This window comes from Oreochromis niloticus, linkage group LG3 (assembly GCF_001858045.2).
Source record: "Oreochromis niloticus isolate F11D_XX linkage group LG3, O_niloticus_UMD_NMBU, whole genome shotgun sequence".
Lineage (NCBI taxonomy): Eukaryota > Metazoa > Chordata > Actinopteri > Cichliformes > Cichlidae > Oreochromis > Oreochromis niloticus.
Window position 1 is genome coordinate 1,727 of NC_031967.2, and position 12,246 is coordinate 13,972.

The 12,246-nt window shown below is 41.8% G+C and overlaps 1 long non-coding RNA gene across 1 annotated transcript; it reads left to right on the forward strand.

Moving 5' to 3' along the window:
• The first annotated feature begins 2,898 nt into the window (after positions 1–2,898).
• On the forward strand, positions 2,899–6,291 carry LOC109196074 (uncharacterized). Its single transcript, XR_002057537.2, has 3 exons — positions 2,899–2,944; positions 5,293–5,466; positions 6,142–6,291. It is a non-coding gene; the product is annotated as an uncharacterized LOC109196074 (long non-coding RNA).
• The last annotated feature ends 5,955 nt before the right edge of the window (positions 6,292–12,246 follow it).

Below are 12,246 nucleotides of genomic sequence, written 5' to 3' on the forward strand. Positions count from 1 at the left end.
TAGATGTTTGTGTGAAAGTGCTGAAGCAAATGAGTGTGTGATGTTCTTCAGTGTTGCACTTTGTAGACGCTCCTGAGCACTGGTCTCACAGCCAGCTGCACATAGAGACCAGTGTTGTTAGTCCAGGTCAGAAGATGACTTGTTGGAATGAAAATGAGCTTGTAGTTTGTCTGCTTTAATCATGTGACTGGAAAAAGGTGTTGACTTCAAATATGTCCGTTTCTTCACACTTCACCTTTAAAAGTGAAGCCTTGTGGTTCCTGGAAGGAAAAACACGACTTTTTCAAGTCTTTGTCCTGTTTTATGAGAAATGTACGACTTTAATGTGAAACATTCAGAGTTTTTTCTCTTGTTGTGTTTGTTTGAAGCTGCTTCCTGTTGGCTTCAGCTGTTTGGAGTTTCCATTTTCTAAACTTCTACATTCTGAACCTCTTCAGCTCTGAACAGATGATGAAACACTGAATGATTTCAAGCTCACACTTTGTCTAATAAACTACACTTTCATTCTTTATACAGATTGAAGGACTGTAGTTTGTCAGAGATCAGCTGTGATTATCTGGCAGCAGCACTGAAGTCAACCCCTCCCATCTGAGAGAGTGGACCTGAGTAATGAGTTCCCCTGGTGGTCGACTAAGCAAGCTGCAGGATTCAGGAGTGAAGCATCTGTGTGGTTTCCTGGAGAGTCCAGGATGTGGACTTGAAACTCTGAGGTCAGTCAGCATGTTTTAGTTGTGCTGAGATGAATATGATGTGAAGTTGTGCTGACACTAAACTGCAGACATCAGGCTGATATTAACTGATCCACACTGAGGATCTTCATGGTAAAGTCTGTTTTTCTTCTCTGGTTTAGTCCATTGACTGCAGCAGAACAATGTTCACATTTCAAACAGTGAGACTCAACGTATGGCCCGCGGCCCACACGCGGCCTGCCCACCTTTCCTGATTCAGAGAGAGGGGACCTGATTAACTGTGTAGTGTTCTTCCTCACAGTTCTAAGTATCAGACACAACAATGAATAATCCACAGCTGACTGTCTTTAGCAGGTCAAAGGTCACAGCACACAGCAGACAGTGGAAATATTCTAATTCTGATCATTTATCAGCACATATCCATATGTATAAAAACAAAGCTGACACTGTGAGACTTGATCAGAGGTGTGATCATCACAGCAAGGCCTTTGTGTCAAAGTCACTGAGGATCAAACAGAAACACATGAAGCAGATTTCCTCTTCTGGCTTTTATAGCAATAACCTTCAAAATCTTCTGCAGTCGATCAAAACTGAAGCAAACCATGAATCAACATGTGAACATGAGCTGATGCTGCTGAAGTGAAGCAAAGTTACAGAGGTTTGATTACAGACCAGCTGAGAGTTTGTAATCTGTCATCATTTTAAAAGGTTCAATTTCTTCAGTATTGAACAGCAGAAATGAGGCTTTGTTTCGGGCCGACAGCAGTGAACACAACAGCAGACTGGTGCGTAATAAGCAGTGATAATGCAGAAACAGATTTTGAAGGTAAACTGTTCTTGAAGTACACTGAGAGAGAGAGAGCTGTGCAGGAAGTAAAGGTCAAAGTCGAGAGAATTCATGACCATGTTCATCAAACGTAAAGCGTAGTTGGATCTTCTTTGCTGCTGGTTCACTCAGTTTGGTTGGAGACAGATGAAACCTGCAGCTTCAGGATCTGTGAGCTGTCCACTTTCAGCCCGACGGCGTGTCCGTGTACGTGCCGTCGAGTGAACGATCCACGCTCTGTGTTTCCATCTTTGTGTGTTTAGCTGCTCTCATTTACTGTTTTATCTGTTTGCTTGTTGTTGAAATACTTTTGGGAGCTTTAACCTGAGATTCTGGCAAATACATTTATATTAAATCCTTCAGGATTGAATGAATCAACATCGCTTTATTCAAATTAAACCATTTAAATAGGAAAATCCATTTTTTACAGCCGCCTCTAATGCTGGGTAATGTCAGCTGGTCCATGTGCAGCTGGCTGTGAGGCTCAGGGAGCGTCTACAAAGTGCAACACTGAAAGAACATCATCCATAAATATTGAGGAATAACTGGACTCTCATACAGCGAGACTCAATGCCTTTAAACATCAGCTTATCCTGCTGATCCAAGTCCAACACTGAGTTTGTAAAAACATGTTTGTCAATCATTTGTTTGGTTTCTGAGGAAATGATTCAATAACTTGCTGCTAATACACAACATTTCATTATATTTCCTCATAACCCTCTTTGTCTGACCATTGATCCCATTTGAATTTGCAATAAAGGATCCACAGAGTTTGGTGACAATAATGACAGTAGATGTTTGTGTGAAAGTGCTGGAAGCAAATGAGTGTGTGATGTTCTTTCAGTGTTGCACTTTGTAGACGCTCCCTGAGCACTGGTCTCACAGCCAGCTGCACATAGAGACCAGTGTTGTTAGTCCAGGTCAGAAGATGACTTGTTGGAATGAAAATGGAGCCACAACACATGTCCATACTTAGTCTGTCTTGTTGGACCAACTGGAAGAATGATTCAAGGACTTAGTCACAGAACAGAGATTCAATCTCCAAAATCCACTGGCTGCATCAGGACATATAGTCTGAAACTCTGCACAGTTTCCTGTTTGAAGCTGCTTCCTGTTGGCTTCAGCTGTTTGGAGTTTCCATTTTCTAAACTTCTACATTCTGAACCTTCTTCAGCTCTGAACAGATGATGAAACACTGAATGATTTCAAGCTCACACTTTGTCTAATAAACTTACATCTTTCATTCTTTATACAGATTGAGGGACTGTGGTTTGTCAAAGATCAGCTGTGATTATCTGGCAGCAGCACTGAAGTCCAACCCCTCCCATCTGAGAGAGCTGGACCTGAGCTACAACAAGCTGCAGGATTCAGGAGTGAAGCATCTGTGTGGTTTCCTGGAGAGTCCAGGATGTGGACTTAAAACTCTGAGGTCAGTCACATGTTTAGTTGTGCTGAGATGAATATGATGTGAAAGTTGTGCTGACACTAAACTGCAGACATCAGGCTGATATTATACTGATCCACACTGAGGATCTTCATGGTAAAGTCTGTTTTCTTCTTCTCTGGTTTAGTCCATTGACTGCAGCAGAACAATGTTCACATTTCAAACCTTCAAAGAAGAAGAAAATCCTCCAGTGGATAATTCACTGTGAAACTCTCCAACTCTTCATTCCACCTTAAAGTCTGTCTGACACTGAATCCAAGCAAAATGTGCGTTTGCTTTACAGACAGCAGTCCAACACAAACATACACACATCATCCAAAACACAGTCCAACATCCAAATCTCCTCCACTGCCAGCATGAATGATGGGAAAGAGAAGGAGGAACACTCTGACATTCAGGGTTAGAATGAGTTTCATGAAGCAGACTGTGAAGATCAAAGCTGCATTAGAAGCTTACATGAATGAATGAGTGGACAGAAGTGGACAGAGATCATCTGAAGCACTTCAAAGGCTTTAAATCAGCACATTTCTCTTTATCTTTATCAACTCTGTTAGTTTCTCTCAGTTTTCTGTGGAATGAAGCTAACAGCAGGCTAATAAGATGCTGACCAATAGGTTCTATAAAGGTTGTAATTTGTATCTGAAAAAGTGCTTTGGCTCAGCAGGGATCAGCTTACAGGTAGAATACAGCTGCTGGATGGATTAGCATGTCATAGCTATCTACCAAACTGCTAACTGGGGATTTCAGGACCTCTATGGATCATTTTTGCTAACTGTTTATTCAGCTTAGGCTCACAGGGCTGGAGCCTGTGCCCTAGCTGTCATAGGGCAAGAGGCGTGGTGCACCTGCACAGGTGAGCAGTCCATCACAGGGCCAACAGAGAGAGACAGAGAAGCACTCTCTCACATCCACACCTACAGCCAATTTAGAAGCACCAATGAACCTAAGCAGCATTTCATTGGACTGTGGGAGAACATCCAACCTCCACAGAAAGGCCAACAAGCTTCAACCTACAACCTTCTTGCTTTAAGGCACTAGTGCCAACCACTTTTCCCCATTTCAGCCCAAATCCTGCATCTTCCTGTTTCTGACTCCAGGCCAGCTCCACTAACACTTTCTCATCAGACACTGCCACCTAGTGGAGGAAGTCTTAGTTCCATTTGAAGCTTCAGATTACAGTTAGTTCCTTTACAAAGAGGTGGAGGTGGTGGGGCCACAGCACCATCATCACTGAGTGCCATAGGACACTTAACCTTTGTTTCCATATGCTGGGAACTTCCTGTTGTTCCAAGGAGGACTGGAAATGTGTGAAAATCTCCCAGTCACTTCCTCACAGCACACTTCAATCATTTCCCTCCCACAGCATCAGGACCAGGGCTTTTCTCTCTTTGGTCCCACTAAGAGATTTCCACACAAACACCTCATCAGTGGGACTCTCAGAGCTACCAGCCCTTTGCTACAATCACAAAGCTCTTCATTGAAATCAATGATATCAAAGCTGGAATCCAATGAGTCCAAGTCTTCTGCTGATTCAGCATCACATTCATCTTTGCTCCTTGTTCTGCATCCCCACCATGGACTTCATTCCTTTCCAAGCCAGCCTTGAGTGTCCTTTATTCAGCTCATCCTCTGCTTTACTTTTACACCTGATTTTAGCTGCTTTATCTCTCTTTCAACAAGTTTCTGTGCCTCAATCTTTTTCTTCTCTCCCTCATAACAAGACAGCTTCTTCTGCCTGAGAACATGTTGGAGTGATTTACTAATCCAGGGCTGCTTATTGGGGAAAAGACTTCCTGTTTCCAAAGTAATGCCCATTTTTCCCAGAAAGAAATGTAAGTAGAAATCGCTGATCTAAGTGAGAACATGAGCCTTTAAAAAGTCCCAGTGGGTGCAGTCAAAGCAGTCCCTCAGTCCCAGTATAGAGTCTTTGGTCCAGACTGGAACCACTGTGTGCCCAGTTTGAGCTCTCTTCAGTCCTGTGACCTGACAGACCCAGAGGGGCCATCACATGTAGAAGCTCCCCTAATGGAGCCACAACACATGTCCAACACTTAGTCTGTCTTGTTGGACCAACTGGAAGAAATGATTCAAGGACTTAGTCACAGAACAGAGATTCAAATCTCCAAAATCCAACTGGCTGCATCAGGACATATAGTCTGAAACTCTGCACAGTTTCCTGTTTGAAGCTGCTTCCTGTTGGCTTCAGCTGTTTGGAGTTTCCATTTTCTAAACTTCTACATTCTGAACCTTCTTCAGCTCTGAACAGATGATGAAACACTGAAGGATTTCAAGCTCTTTGTCTAATAAACTTACATCTTTTATTCTTTATACAGATTGAGCGACTGTGGTTTGTCAAAGATCAGCTGTGATTATCTGGCAGCAGCACTGAAGTCCAACCCCTCCCATCTGAGAGAGCTGGTCCTTTCGGGAAACAACCTGAAGGATCCAGATGTGAAGCAGCTGTCTGATCTTCAGCAGAGTCCAGACTACAGACTGAAGACTCTGGAGTAAGTAGAGTGATGGAGTGAGTGGGTGGTGCTGTCAGCAGTATTGTACTAAACACAGTCAGTATGAAACAAAGATCCAGTGTTTCCTGTAAAGCTGCAGCTTCTCAGTGAAGCTGTGAGAGGAGAATGGTGACAGGCTTCAGGATTGGACACAAACACTTCCTGTTTCTCACCTTTATGGTCACCATAGTAACGGCTGACACGCTCTGATCAAACACTGTCAACAGCCAATCAGCTCTCTGAACAAAGCAGCACGCAGACCAATGACTGCATTCATTTCCAAGTTTAAAGCAGTGAAGAACACAGTCTGTAGGTGAGGAAGACTTTAGTGAGAGCAGATGTTTGGATGGAATTCCTCCAGTTAACAGCTGGAACCGTCCATCTGGATTGTTGGGCTTGTTGTTGGGGTTCCTACAGAGCTCAGAGTGGACACACCAAGGTTCTTCTAATGAATGAAAGTCCAAACTCAAACTAGGAGGGAAAAACATCTTCATCAACTTCAATAAAAATCCAAAGATTAGAAAAAGTGAAGCAACAATGAGTCCTAGTACAGTCCCAGCACTGAAGTCCCTGCTGCTCTTTATACTGGATGTGCTGCATCACTGACTGACAGCTGATGAAGAGTCTCTGGAAACACTCGTTTATCTCCTCTGCTCTTCCTTCTTCTCTCTGCAGGTGGAGGGGATGGTGGTAAACAGGACGGTGTGTGTGCTGAGAGAGGAGCAGCTGTGTCCTGATGATCCAGAGAGGTTGAAGCAGCAGCAGCTTGTGTGTAGAGACGCTCTGACTGGGCCATGTTACTGGGAGGTGGAGAGGAGAGCTTCATCCAGCAGTGACTGACAGAGGAATGAAGTGCAGATGACTGTCAGTGCTGCAGAGTGAACTGCTCTGAGAACAGCTCCACTGTCAGACACAATGTAGAGTCCAGCATCATCCCTGTGTGTCCCTCTGGATCTGACAGAGGATCATCAGTGTATCTGGACTGCTCTGCTGCTGCTCTGTCCTTCTACAGTCTCTGCACAGTCTCTGTCTGACTCTGGCTTCAGACCCTCCTGGATCAAACTCACCTGGAAAGACTTTCAAACATCACTCAATAGATTTGAATACAGAATAGATTTGATATATACTGTAGATGTACTGTAGAGTTGCAGTTTGTCACTTGTAAATACAGTCTGTGAGCAGCTCTGAGCTGAAAGATCTTTCTAGAAACACCAAATGTTTTCACTCTTCTGTTGCTTTTTCATATATTTCCACAACATTAATATTGATCCCACCTGTCTCACCTGTTTCATGCTTTTATACATAAGAACAGGACACGTGTGATCTGAGCGCTGCTGTGGTTGCTGTGCTGCACGTCTTCATTTAGATAACAGAGACATCTAGTGGTTCAGAGGGAGAACTGCAGGAATCAAAAGGAAAGGAAGGAGTGATGAGTGTGTGTTTGGTGGAAATGATCAGTCCTGGAGTCTTTTCTGTTCTGATCATTATTCCTATGTGTGGCACAATAAACGAAAAACATCCTCCTCCTCCTCCTCCTCCTCCTCCTCTGTCTCTAACAGAGCAGCAGTGTATGTGGACTGTCCTGCTGGCACTCTGTCCTTCTACAGAGTCTCCTCTGACACTCTGATCCACCTCCACACCTTCAACACCACATTCACTCAAACTCTTTATCCTGGATTTGGATTCCAGTATCAATCTGATATTTTGGGAATGAAGAGATCTTTAAGAAGAGTTTTGGAGGGCACTGAGTCTGGGTCAGTGACTCTGTGTAGTTAGTCTTACCTGTTAGAGAAACAGCTCAGTCTGTACATGTCTGTGTCTTTCACTCTGAAACACATGATGAGATTCATGGATTCAGTCAGTTGATGTTTTAAACTCAATGATTCACAAATTCTTATTCAACACAAGTTTGGTGAGCAGCAGGGCTCATCCTCATTTTTATTTTTGTGCATTATAATGATGAAATAACTTTGTCATGTCTGTGGTGGCCTTTGGAGAATTAAACCATCCTTTAGAAACTAGATATAAATGTCATATTTTCCAACATTGATATTTTTCTGTGTTTCAGACGACAATGAAAAGATAAAGAACAGTCTGTAAATCATAAGTTATCAATTCAAATGATTATTAAAGCCACAAGAGAAGCTTCCTGTTATTTGTACCACTCACCTGGTCATGTGATGCAGCTGTGCAGCCAATCATAACTGACCTCACTTTCTACTTTGATATTTCCATGGTGAATGGACTGATTCTTGTTTAACACGTTCATACTCTGATGGATGCATCGGAGAGGGTTAGTGTCTTGCTCAAGGATACTTTGTGTGCCAGCTGGAGCAGTCAGGGATTGAACCACCAACCTTCTGATCATTAGATGCCTTGCTCTATCTCCTGAGCTACAGCATCATCAAAGTTCTTTCTTAAATCCTCTCTGAGAGGAGCTCAAACACGAGAAAGAGATGAAAGTGAGTGAAGAGAGTGGACTCATTAGTAAAATGAAAAACAGCCAGCGCTGATGTTTAAGACAAGTGAGGTAACAGAAATACTATATATGGCAGTGGTCACCATGGCAACATCAATGTCGGTTGCTACGTATTGTATTGATCCTGATCTGTGAGCCTCATATCAGGATATGCTGTTGTTTGTATTTGTTTTCATTGTTACCATTTTTGTGTCTTTTTTAACAAACTACTTTTATCTTGCCATCGTTTGTCAGAGAGTCAAACTAAATTTGGTTCATCTTTCTACAATAAAAACATATCTTCATCTTAATTATTGTATGTGCAGAGTTGTAGTTACTCACAGTGACCACTGGAGGCATGTGATCCTGATAGTTTCCCTGGAAGCGTCCAGTTCATCCACATTAATGAAGCTGTTGGTGATTAACGCTCATCTGTACAACTTTAACAACAATATTAAACATTTAATCGCTCTACAAACAGTTTGATGTATAAACTGTGTCTTAAAGGATCAAAGTAAATGTCACATTGAAAGCAGATTTCACTGTAATGTCCTCTGTTTGAAATATTCCAAATATAATCTGGCTTGGTAATGATTCATATATTGTCCACGCAGACTAAAGCAGTAGGAGATGAGATGGAAAACAATTAGAAGAATCTTTACTCTTTAATGTCACAGATTCCTGTTCCTCTTTGTATGTAACATAACAACATACATGATACAGCTGCAGCAGCTGAGGCGAGGAGAGAGGCAGCAACGAGAAAACTGGAAGAAGGAGACCAACAACACCACCTGTGGAAATCTTTCCCCAATCAAGCGTCATCATATCAGCATTTCATCAAAAGCACACATGCTCTGACCTGACAATGCAGAGGTGTGGCAAAATCATTGAAATCATTTATTAAACAAATACATCAAAAATAAGAGTGGAGCTGCAATGAAAGAGAAGTGAACTTTCTTCAGTTAACACAAAGTTTTCCCTGACAGGTGACATTTAATTAAAGTGACTTTATTAGCACACACACATTCAGAGGCAGTCTACAGGAGCAGAGCTGCCAGCTATTCAGCAAATGTCTCCCTGCAATCCTCACTGCAACACCTACATTTGAAAATGAAACCAGCTCTACTGTTCACGCATGAAAAGTCGTGTGAATAACCAGTTTTCCTCAGATCTCTGTTTTAGTAACTCTGAAGTCTGAACTTTGGATTTTTGCATCCTGTTTGTACTGATAACTGTCAGTGGATGATTTTGATCCCAAAGAAATCTTTAACACACATGTAGTGATGGGACGTGTGCACTGAAACAATGGTTAGGAAACAGAAATCGCCTGAGAATCTGCTCATGTTTAAGATTTCTTCTTTACAAACATTTTCTGTGGCTGTTCCCAGTATGACCAGTGATACAAAGCATGGAAAATGGGGATTAGTTCATTCAGACAAATACACTTTTTAAAATGTAAAAATAAAGAAATGAATCAATAAAATAAAAAGTAAAAGAAATAAAAAATAAGGGTCTGAGGCGTCTGTCTCACTGTATCCATGGCAACAATTTACTTTCTGTTCCTTCATATCAGAACCACATCTTTGAAATCAAAAACATTTAAGATTCAAATTCAACCACAGATGTGTTCAATTAAATATTAAATGAAGCAGTGCAATGTTTTTATCACTGTCCAAATTTGAACTCTAAGTAGAATATTTTAAAAAAGCAACACGCACACACACACGCACACAGACAGACACACACACACACACACACACACACACACACAGACACACACAGAGACACAAACACACACACACACACACACACACACACACAGACACACACAGAGACACAAACACACACACACACTCACACACACACACACACACACACACACACACTCACACTTACACACACACACACACACACACACAGCATGCAGACATGATTTAGGTGATGATAATATAACGACTGCACAGACCTGTGGGATGATTCATGTCCTTTTTCTTACTCTATGCAATGATGAACTTCTTGCTTCAGGACCTTCTTGATGAATTTGTTTTCTAATCCACAGTTTTCTACCTGATCTGTGTGTTTGAAGTAAAATGTGTTACTTCAAATGTAAAAGTTAAACAGACAGAAAGCATCAACGTGGACTTCAGTCAATGTTTTGTGTTCATACAGCTCAGCTGTTGCACACAGAGGTCCTGGATTTACACTGTGCCCTGGTTCCTGTGTTTCTGTATGTAGTTTAGTCTAAAGTGTTTCCTCCTCATGTACAGACTGAATTATCTGTTCAACAATCAGCATTTCTGATTCATGGATTTCATTTGTTTTGATTTGTTTTGACTGAGATTTCAACATATCTGTGGTGGCATCTGTTCAGTGTTATGGAAGTTTTACAGCACTAATCTCACTTCACTCTGTAACATAACAGTGAACAATATTACTATTAGAAAGATTATTAGAGAAGCCACAATCAGATGATCCCCTATGAGGTGTCCTTGGTTATAGTGTGAAGTCATCTGAGGGGAGAGAGAAGAAAGAAACACTTCAGTGTTCATGAAAAAGTCATCAGTCTTCTTATGGGAAGAGACCTCCACCAGACCAAGACAGGTAACCATCCAACACGTTCTCATCCCAAAACCTAACATACCGATGTCATGTGACAAATCGATGCTATGTGACAAATCGATGTCATGTGACAAATCGATTCCATGTGACAAATCGATGTCATGTGACAAATCGATGCCATGTGACAAATCGATGCCAAGTGACAAATCGATGCTATGTGACAAATCGATGCCATGTGACAAATCGATGCCATGTGACAAATCGATGCCAAGTGACAAATCGATGCCATGTGACAAATCGATGCCATGTGACAAATCGATGTCATGTGACAAATCGATGCCAAGTGACAAATCGATGTCATGTGACTATTAAATTCCGTTCTTTTGAATTCTTTTGGCGACAGAGAAAGACTTCCGACTCAGAGTGGTCAAGTTCAAAAATTGATCTTTATTGTACATTTCCGGAAACGGAGACCTGTACCCACTAACACACGCTCAGGTCTGAAAGCATTAGAAGCCAGAATGGGTAACATAGTTCTGCTATAGGTCACACACAGACACACACAGCTTCCATCTAAACAACTCCTTCTGGTCTGACTAATGTGTGTGTGTGTTACTTAGTTCTGCTTTTTCTGTCTGGTTTCCTGTATTTTATTAATATGCCTCTGCAGCTCTGCACTAAACTTCCTGTTTCTTAACCTCCCCTTACTAAAGCCTCTGTTGCTAGGCGACCTGTCACCCTCTGACCTCGTTCTCTCTCACAGACTTTATTACAAAGTACAAAAAACAATATAATCAGAAAATAAGCACTAAGAATATATATTTATTTGGTAACAGTCTCCCCCTTTTTACCTCATTTTATGAGTTAACCCAGTGGTTCCCAAAGTGTGGGGCCCGCCCCCTAGGGGGGGCGCAGAGCTATTGCAGGGGGGGCGCGGCATGAAAAGGGAAAAAAAACAAAAACAAAAACAACGCTTGGACACTGCTAGCACGGGGCGCCCACACAAACGCAAAGCAGGAGATGAAGCATCGCTGAATATGTTTCCAAACCAACTTCATTCTAAGCCAAAGACTAGAAAATATGGTGAAGCATATCTTCCCTTTGGCTTCACCTGCACAAGTGCTGAGGTAGGTCTCCCCTGCAGAATTAGTTTTCCCTGCATCGGGAGCAGCGCTGGGCTGTTCAAATCACGGACAAACAGTATCCCACAGTTGTTTATGTTTTTGAACCCATTTTGTAGAGGGTTTTTTTGAAAAATGTATTGATAGCAATGTCGAACATTATTACACAGGAAAAAAAACAACTACATGTAAAATAATTACACCGTGATGCCTCTGCCTTTCTAAATGCAGGGACAGTAATGGCCTGTATATGTAAGCGTGTAAAACCTGCAGTCAGATTAACAGTATTTTGTCTCTATCTGCCATTCTGCAATTCATCTCATGTAAACAATAACGTGGCACACAGCGTGACGTGAAAAAGGCACATACCTTTGACATTGCGTGACAAACTCTGTATTCCTTGTCCACACGTAAACGCAAAAAAAAGGAGTTTTAAAAAATCTCAGTTCTCGTTGATTCGATATGCCGTTTACATGTGGCCGAAACAGCAGCGCGTTCAAAAATACCCGTGTAGGTGCGGACGGAGCGTAAAAGAGTTGGTAGTTTATTTTCTTACTACCTGTAATTTATTGCAGATTATTTGTATTTGCTTAATTGTTTAATAAATGTTTGAGGTGTGAAATAAACCGCAATGGAGCAAAA